The sequence below is a fragment of the Ricinus communis genome, chromosome 9 (genome assembly GCF_019578655.1).
Source record: "Ricinus communis isolate WT05 ecotype wild-type chromosome 9, ASM1957865v1, whole genome shotgun sequence".
Classification (NCBI taxonomy): Eukaryota; Viridiplantae; Streptophyta; class Magnoliopsida; order Malpighiales; family Euphorbiaceae; genus Ricinus; species Ricinus communis.
The window spans coordinates 24,703,497-24,713,469 of record NC_063264.1 but is presented as its reverse complement, the minus strand read 5'-3'; the positions used below and the strand labels follow the sequence as shown (position 1 = coordinate 24,713,469).

The following is a 9,973-nucleotide window of genomic DNA, read 5'->3' as shown; positions in this document are numbered from 1 at the left end:
TTGCATCTATAAGTATAAAAATATTTGATGTCATTAGAGAGACTATAAGAGAGATGATTTCATAAAAAAGTTAGCAAATGCAACCTTAGTCCAAAGAGCAACTTGCTAATAGAAAAACTTGAAATGAAGAGCTTCATTACTTTTTTTATCATTAAAAGTAATCTCATTAGGATAAAACTAAATTAATTAAGCAATGGCATATAAGAGATTGTCAAGAAACTCTGTTGCTCTTTGCCACAAACAACTAGCTTTCGATGGACAAAGAAACTAAAAAATAATAATTTGAAGACCACAAAAAAAAAAAAAGAGACCTAAGTTCTTTATGAGAATTTAAAATAGAGTAAAAGATGAGAAGTTGATTCTCCAAGATAGTTATAGAAGAGGCATTTATTTTCATTAATAACACAAAAACCTCTAACAAAAAGTAAATACTTTACGTTTTCAAGAGCTCAATCTTGATATGAATTAAATTAAGCCAAATATTAGAAAGGCGGAATTCATTCAAAAGAAATATAAAATTATAATAAAGAGACCAACCATAACTATGAAATAGAGAACTCTACCATAAAGACATTATTTTTCTGTATAATATTAAAAGCCTAAAATAAAGATATCTGACTATTTTTAGCTCATACATAAAAATCCTATTTATATGAATATTCTCTTGAATCTTTCTTGTGCTTTAATTGCCTAAAAATGAAGGATGATCTTCCTATCTATAGCTAATGGTATTCCAACAGTTTTTGGATAGAATAAGAGAATTAGTTATTTTGATATTTTGAACCAAAGTTATTCTTGTCTCCTTTTATACTAGTCCTTCTCACTATGCCAACCATTCTATATTATTAGTAAGCTATCATTGGTCTTTCTTTTCCACGTTAAATAGAAGTTTTAAGTAAAGCTTTTGATGTGAGCTAAACACGACTAACAATCTACATGCAAGTATACCTATTGAATGTAATCTAGCTATGGAAAATATCAATGCCGTATCCCACGGGAACCGAGAAGCTACTACTACCACGCTATTCCTATTATCTAATAGATCAAAAGGTGGTGAAGATCATTAACTAAAAATGATTAAGAATGCAAATGAAAACTAAATTTTAATAAAGAGAACAAAAGTTTGGAAAAGACAATGAGATGAGTTAACCCAATTTGGGATTCCTTTTAGCTAGCCGGCTTAAAAACAATAATCTATGAATTGATTGATTAAGAATTGCGATATGTAGATAATTTCTTAAACAAATTGGCCTCTCTCTTGAGTTAACCAATCCCTAATCCTTAAGATTTAAAGTTGAAATCTCTTCCTAACAATTGATTTTAGAATAGGATTAATCTCTAAATTACCGCTAATAAGAATGTCTAGTTCTTATTTCAATAAGTTATTATACTTATCTCTAAGATGCAAGTCACTTAATCACACAAGCAGTTGTCCAAACTCAATTGAATTTCTCAATTACAAAGGAGTTCTCAAAATGATTCAACAATGAAGAAGAAACAATAGATTTTATTATACTTGAATGAAAACTACAATCTTAAATCAACAATTCAATCAATTAAGCATAAAACAAGCCTAGCATAGCTAAAGATCACCCCCAAATGGGTTTAATAAGATTAGTTATACATGTTCATGATTAAACTAATACAAGAATCAAATACAAAGTAAACAAGAATAAAAAAAGAACATGTACACCCTTCTCTCAAATGGTGGAAATGCTATCTCCTCTTGAATAACTTTGAATCCAATCTCTGCAGCTCAAAGATCTTCCTCTTCTTTCCTTTGAATCTTCTTGATCTGGATGATGTTGAAATGGAATTCGTCTCCATTTTCCTCTTCTTGATCGTCTGGAAGATTGCTCTCAAAGTCTGTCTTGAATACTCCAAAATTCTCTCTCTCTAGAATCCCCTTTCTCTTTCTTTTTCTTTTCTTTTAAATCAGGTTTCGGAATCCAACACGGCTTGTATTTGGGCCCTGCTGACTAGCACGACCTGGATCCATGCCGTGTTGAGCTAAAATTGTACATCTACCCTTCTTCAGCACAGCTTGAATTTGGGTCGTGCTGCTTAGCACGGGCATGCTCCTAGATCGTGCCACTCTCAAAAACTGTGTTGTAAATTGTTTCTTCTCGCCATGGGTAAGGAATTTCAGCACGCCCTCTGACCCTAACCGTGCTCCTCAGCACGGGCGTGTTGGCAAGGCGTGTTGAACAATCTAATGCGCCCGATTCGTCTGTTTCTTCCCGATTTTGGTCTGATTTCTCTCTAACTTTGATGATGTACCTAGAAAAATACCTGAGACACAAAGGAAATCAAAACATGGTGATTCTAATACAAAAACATATAATTTGCCCTAAAAACAACTCAAAATCAAGCATGCAGACATATGTAATATCAAAGATATCAAATCACCGCACACTTAAGCTTTTGCTTATCCTCAAACAATCAATAGTTTATATCATAAACATGCAATCAACCCTCCTTAAAATTCATAAATTGGGTTACAATTAAGCAACATTCAATCTATCCCAAATTGAAACTCAACCAAAAACTAAACTAGTAATCTAAACAAGAGTAATTATCATGTTAGTGTATGAAGAAATTAAATAATATATTCAGCACCAAATATGCAAGAAACCATATGCCTCACAAGGGATCACTCTATGCATTCAGTGTTTAAAAGGTAATCATCAATCCCTCAAAGCAATTATATTCAACTTACTAACCATAGGCTTACTCATAAATTCTATTTCCGTTACTGTAAACAATCAAATATCACAATCAAAGGGCCTTCACAAGGCTTGTAATGGGGCATAGATTTAGGTATGGAAATTTGAAAGTGATGTGTAAATAATTTTTGGACTTTTTTAATGCCTTACCCACAACTTCAGCTCAAAAAGGACTAAATGCCAAACAAAGATAATTAAATTCATTATAGTTCTCAAGTCTCTAAAACAAGATGCTCAAAAAGTAAAAAAATGAATGAATAGTCAATAAAGAACTATTTTTTAAGAAGAAATAATAGAACATAATTACTTTAGATTGAAGGGAGCATCTAAACCAAATTTCTAAAGGACTTAATGAATTCAAAGTACAAATAAAGCCGGTATTTTATCCAATAACTCAATGAACACATTGCAGAAATTTCAGAAATAGGGTAAGGATCAACAAACGAAAGGCTTAACAAAGTGTGATGATAAAGCAGAATGGTAAGAAAGTGGACATATGATCAAACATGGCTAACTAATGGAGAACATTCACAGGTTGGATTTTGGCTACAATGGTGAATCCTAAGTGCCCTTATCATTTAATAACATTTGATTGTTCATGTAACCTCAACAAGCATTAACGAGCAAGTTCTAGAAATAAGAAGAATACAATGCACACTCAAACAAGAAAAAAGGAGCATTTATGATGTATACTCAATTAGGTTTAAAAACTCACAATTTAAGTGTGTACATTTGCATAAGGTGTCCAAATACCATCAATCAAATCATCATTCAATCAATTCATACACAAAACACAACAACTAATCAAATTCAAATTAACTAACTTAAAGAATAGTCAAGTAACACTGATTTAACCTAGCCATTATGATAAATTAAAATTGCTCAATAATATTCCAACGTTAACAAATAATGAAGAAAAATCACATGCTCATAATCATAATTATCAATCTTTCAAAGATAAATAAAAAGCTAATAAACATCCTAAGTATTCTAAATATATACATCATCAATAATACAATAAATAACAATCGAGAAATATAAAAAAAAGAAAGCCAAAACAACGACTTACCTACCCCACACTATCTACATTATGTAAAGGAGTTGGGAAGCAACATAATAAGTACAAAAAGGAAAAGAAATAAATATGAAAAGATATCGCCCTACTCATCCTGTTGGGCTGGTGGCGGTGGTGGTGCCTCGATTGTTGGTGGTGGTGGTGGTTGTACTGGAGGAGGTGCATCATCGGCTGCTTGGGGTGGAAATACTCACCAAAGTCAGTGAAGTTAAAATCATCCATCATGTGTTGCTGCAAGGCTGCCTCTATCCTATCCTCCTGGGCCAACTGCGTCTGTAGCAAATCCTAAATCTGCCTCTGTGTAGCATCAAAGTGCTGGAGCTGCGCTCTAGCCTCCTGCTCGAACCTCTCAAACCTATCTGTGTGTTGTTGCTACATGTCGGTGATCCGATCAAGCCTCGCAGTGAGCTCATCAATCTGGACACTAGATGGCCGAGGGGCTTATGAGGATGAAGGTCGGGGGACTAGGAATATCTGTAGGTCTGGGGTGCTTCCCTTGCTCCTCCCGAGCTGCTCGGGCTATCGAACGAATAAGTCTGTACTTTAGCCCCAGGGGCCCTGTCCTCCGGGTGACCATCCTCATATGCTGCATAGTAGAGAGGCTAGTAGGGGTCATCTCGCCAACAAGTGTCAATTCATCTATCAGAGCTCTATCCAGTAGCTCCATCCTCCTAACAATTCTGGTCATATAAGGTCTGAAATAGAGAAAAGTCTTCTTTGGGTCTCCAGTAACACTCTTGCACTACTTGGCTAACACATAACCTATGTCCACCTTCTTCCTTTGATATACGGCCCATAAAAAGAATACATCAGGCTGGGTGACCATTTCAGAACTGTCCTCTCGACCTGTCAATGTATATGCTAGCAAGCAGTGAAGATATCGCAAGCTATTAGAGAGGCTGGACGCCTTGGACTTGCTCAGGTAGTAAGGCTCGTCTATCTCTGATATGGTCTCACAAGCCCTGTCAAAAGAAATTCTCAGGTTATATAGATAGGCTTTGTAGTTGTTTGATGCAATCTGCTGCTCAGTAAACAGTCCCAATGCTACTCCAGACTGGGGATGCTCATCATGTATATTTATCCCTCTAACCGAAATGAAATAGACTCTAGCTGAGACCAGTCTCTAATCTGAATCTGGAGGAAAAAGGTGGAGGCGAACTCAAGTGTGAGCTCTCTGTAGGTAGGCTCCACTATGCTGAAAAAGGCCTCAAAAGGTGGAGTTTGAAGTAACTCTCGAACCTCAGTCGCTAGGCCACCTGTCTCTAATGCCTGCTAGTCTATACATCTCCCACAATCTAACTGTCTGTACTGTAACTGCTGATAACGAGCCTCGTGAGTAGGGCTCTAAAACTGTAAAAGTATGTGTCGTGCAGGAGTTGGAGCTCTAGGGGCAGGTGGGGTAGGTGCTCGAGGTGCAGGTGGTGCAGGCTGTACAGGCGGAGGTGGTCTCACAGGTCTAGAGGTCTTTGGCGGAGCTGGAGCTCTAGGGTCAGAGGGCTCGTCTGAACGCCTTCTCTTGGAGACACCCCTCTTTCGGGTCATTCCTGCTGACCAACCATAGTACCTGCATGGAAATTAATCAAAACTCTTGCTAAAATAGTAATTCTAGCACGAAATAGACAACCATTACAATAACAGCAGCAGTTTAACAACAATTTAACATCACAAGCATATCTACATTATGCAATCTCAACACATTTCAGCATAGCAAAACAGCAAAAATGATAAAGCATAATATGACAGCAGCATAACATTTGCATTATGCATTCTCAGCACACTTGCATTAGTTAATTTTCAATTCAGCAACACAAATGACTAATTCATCAAACCAGCTCACAATCCAGTAAATTCAAACATATAAAACAGCAGTAATAGGGCAATTCAAAGGCAGAAAAGAAGAAATTAAAAATATGAATAGTAGTAACAAATAACGCAAAATAAAGCAATAATAACAACTCAAAATTAAAAGAAAATAAGAAATTCAATGAAACAACGAATAAAATTCACCAAAATTGACGAATTTAACGAAATAGGAAAATTAACAAGGAGATTGATGAAAATAAGAAACAATACCAAAAATTACAAAAATAACTAAAGAAATTAAAGAAAGGAGTAGAATCACATACCAAAATGGAGTATTAAACAAGGTTACGGGAAGAAACTTACTTGATTTGCCCGAAAACACTTCAAAATTGAAGAAAAAGAGGGAGAGGATATTAGAGTATACGCGCGAAGAGAGAAAAGAGCGAAAATCTTGAACCTGTGATATGTCGCAGCTTATATAGGCGCTAACGTCAACACGTCCGTGTTCCAAGCTGTGCTGACTGACACGGCTTGGTTCTAAGCCGTGCTGATCAGCCCGCTTAGTCCCCCAGCATGTGTAAGTCTCGAAAACAGTGTTGAATTCTTATTTTTTTCTCAACACAGTGTGGGTGCTTCCATGACATGATTAAGGAGGTCTTTATGGATGATTATTATATATTTGGTAATTCTTTCACTCATTGTTTTCACAATCTGTAACGTATGCTTGAGCGTTGTATGGATGCTAACCTAGTCCTTAATTGGAAAAAGTATCATTTTATGGTTACGAAAGGTATAGTGTTGGGGCATAAAATTTTGCATGAAGAGATGGAGGTCGATAGGGCCAAGGTGGATACTATTGCTAAATTACCCCTACCTAGTTCAGTTAAGGCTATTAGGAGCTTTTTAGATCATGTAGGTTTCTATAGAAGGTTTATTAAGGACTTCTCTAAGATTGCTAGACTTTTAACTCAATTGCTTATAAATGATGTACCTTTTATATTTTCTGATGATTGTTTGCAGGTTTTTGAGTTATTGAAGGAGAAACTAACCACAGCCTCGATTAAGGTTTCACCTAATTGGGAGCTGCCATCTGAGCTTATGTATGATGCTAGTGATTTTGTAATTGTAGCTGTTTTAGGACAGAGGAGAGATAAAAAGTTCCAACCAATAGCGTAGTAGCAGTAGCTTCTTAGCTCCCGTGGGATACGGCATTGATACTTTCCATAGCTTGATTACACTCGATAGGTACACTTGCTTGTAGATTGTTAGTCATGTTTAGCTCGCATCAAGTTTTTGGCATCGTTGCCGGCGACCTATTTTGAGAAATATTATGAATTGTGTGTTCTTGTTAATTTAGCCATTTATTCTTTGTTCTTTATTTATTTTTATTTGGTTTTATTCTTTTATTCACTTGTGTTGTTGGTTATTCATTATTTCAAGTAGTGTATGACCAGGAGATCCAATCCTAATCTAGTAGATCTTCTACTAGAACTAGAGTGATCTCTCAGGCAGTTGAGAAAGCGATTGAATGTAGAGGAAGAAGAGATTCGGGTTGGAAAAGCCGTAGACGAGAGTGAACCAGAAGACACTACAATAGAGATGGAAGACGCCAACGACAACAATGGGAATAACCAGACGATGTATGATTTTGTAAGACCATCACTAGAGGGGACACGAACATGCATTACGAGATCGGCTGTCACTGTCAATAATTTTGAAATAAAGCCTAATGTGATTCAGATGGTGCAACAAACGGTTCAGTTCGGAGGCTTGCCAGATGAGGATCCTAATGCGCATATAGCAAGTCTCTTGGAGATCTAATGGGACAACAAATGATGCAATTTGTCTCCACTTGTTTCCATTTTTTTTGAGGGATAGAGCAAACCGGTGGCTACAGTCACTACCTCCAAACACTATCACTACTTGGGCTCTTTGGCAGAGAGATTTTTATTTTAGTATTTTCCTCCCTTTAAAACTACTAAACTTAGAAATGATATATCTTCTTTTGTGCAATTTGACGATGAGTCGATGTACGAAATCTGGGAGAGGTACAAGGACCTACTGCGATGCTGCCCAAACCATGGACTACCAATCTGGTTACAGGTACAAACTTTTTATAATGGTTTGAATTTGGCTACTAAGCAGATGGTAGATGCAGCTGCAGGTGGTTAATTGAGCTTCAACTTTAGCACTCTAACTTTTGTTAAACGGGTATTATAATTGATACAAATAAAGTTTAGGCCTTTTCTAAAAAACACTAAGTAGTCCAATTTTTAGAGATCCAATTTTTGAAAGCAATAAATTTGAGATTTAAAATATCTTAAGGCATAGTAACTTTAGTCTATTTAACAATGAAAACTAAGAGGACTTACTCACTCAATGATCTAGAAATTATGTTTTCTATTTTTAGTCTTTTAATACTCCATTCTTTTAGATTCTCCATAAGCTCGAAGTTCTTCAAAGTATATTATTAATCAACATCTTGAAGTCCTATTTAAGTAGGCTTCAAAGTGTATATTTTCCTAATCCTGTAAGATAGGTTAGACAAAGAATACACACATCCACGCATTCATTAATCATCATAATTTAGGAGACTATTAGTCTAATAAAGAGCACAATTGGTATTAGTCTTGAGTTTAGTGGACTATATGTCCTAGATAAGGGATATTCCATCGTGCCATGATCTTTTACCTCCACTATTGCTCTTTCTCCTTTCCAAGTCTATTATCGCCTAAGTCATCATTCTTTAGCCCTCGAAAAGAATGTCTCCAAGTTTAGACTTTTTGTTTGCTTTAGAATGTGAGTTTCGACAATTTACTAAACATCATAGTAGTTTTTATTTACCAAGGATCAATTACCAGGTTGTAACCCAATTTGAATTAGTTCATTTATCAGGATTCAAATATTTTATCACTTCTATGGATGATTTGAAAGTTATATGGTTTACTTAATGAAAAATTATTTTGACTTATTTTCTAATTTTTGTAATTTTTATGTTGAGATTTAAAATGAATATAATGCATCTATTCATATTTTACGTAGTGATAATGCTAATGAGTACTTTTCCACTCCTTTTAGCTTCTTCTTATCTCAACATGGTATAGTTCGTGAATACTCATATATAGTTATTCCTCAATAAAATAGAGTTGTAAAAACACATATATTTAAATCTAATGGAGGTTGTACATACTCTTTTCTTTCATATGAACGTCCTTAAAGTGTTTTAGGGAGATGCACTCTTTATTGCATGCTATTTGATTAATCGCATGCCTTCGTCTGTACTTCAAGGTAAAGTTATCTACTGAACTTAGTTTCCATCTCAAACCTTATTCTTTATTCCCTCTAAGGTATTTGGATATACTTGTTTTGTAAAAGATGTTCGTCCTAATATTTCCAAACTTAATCCTCATTTTCTTAAGTATATCTTTTAGGATATTCTCATTGTCAAAAAGGTTATTGATGCTTTCCTTTAGATTTAAGTTGATGTATTATTCTTAAAGATGTAAACTTCTTGAAGTCTGTTATTTCTTCTTATAATTGTGTTAATTTATTTCCAAACCTAATATACACTATCCATGAACATTAGTCAAAGTCCTTTAAGTTATATATGAATTCCATGCCTTTTCTTTCTCTTATTAGGAATGTTTACTTTCACCGTCTATAAGACTTACTATAACGACTAGTGCAGAGCTAGATCACTTTCCCCAATAGTGATCTTTTCGTCTTTAAATCCATCTTATCCTTCCTTAAATTAACCAACCTTAGATCTTTCTATTGCTCTTTACAAAGGTACTTACATTCAGGTTCATATGTCTTAAATGTTGACTTGATGCTCTTTCTCAGCCTTTTGTTGCTTAATGGATTATGCTATTACTCTTAGAACTATTATAGAAGCCTTATCTCATTTTATGTAGTCTAATGCTTTAGAGGAGGAAATGTTAATGCTCGATTAAGATGATACATTAGATCAAGTTTCATTACCTTTTAGAAAGAAATCTATTAGTTGTAAATGGTTGTTCATTGTTAATTTTGACCGGAAGGTCAATTGATCTTTATTTTGATCATAAGACCCAAATTAAAAGTTGCTAATATGTTGTTTGAGTGTTTATGTGATAGTGTTTTAAGAGGACAATGATTGGACAAAAGTGCCTTAAGCATCTCAAAGATGTTTTGGAAAAACTTATAAAACACAAGGGTGCTTTCTATTTTGCTCAAGTTGACCATCTACGTGTAAAGACTCCTTAGAAGACTCCCAAGCACATCACGACACATGGCAATCAAAGATTCTTCTCTCTAAGAAGGCACCTCTAAAGAGCGAGGGCGCTTAAAACCAAAAAGAAACACAGATTATGATAGAAGGTTATGTAAC

The 9,973-nt window shown here is 35.2% G+C and overlaps 1 non-coding gene across 1 annotated transcript; it reads right to left on the bottom strand.

The window, feature by feature from the left end:
* Positions 1-7,584: 7,584 nt before the first annotated feature.
* LOC112536294 lies at positions 7,585-7,691 on the bottom strand. The gene has a single exon (XR_003080336.1). It is a non-coding gene; the product is annotated as a small nucleolar RNA R71 (small nucleolar RNA).
* Positions 7,692-9,973: the final 2,282 nt, after the last annotated feature.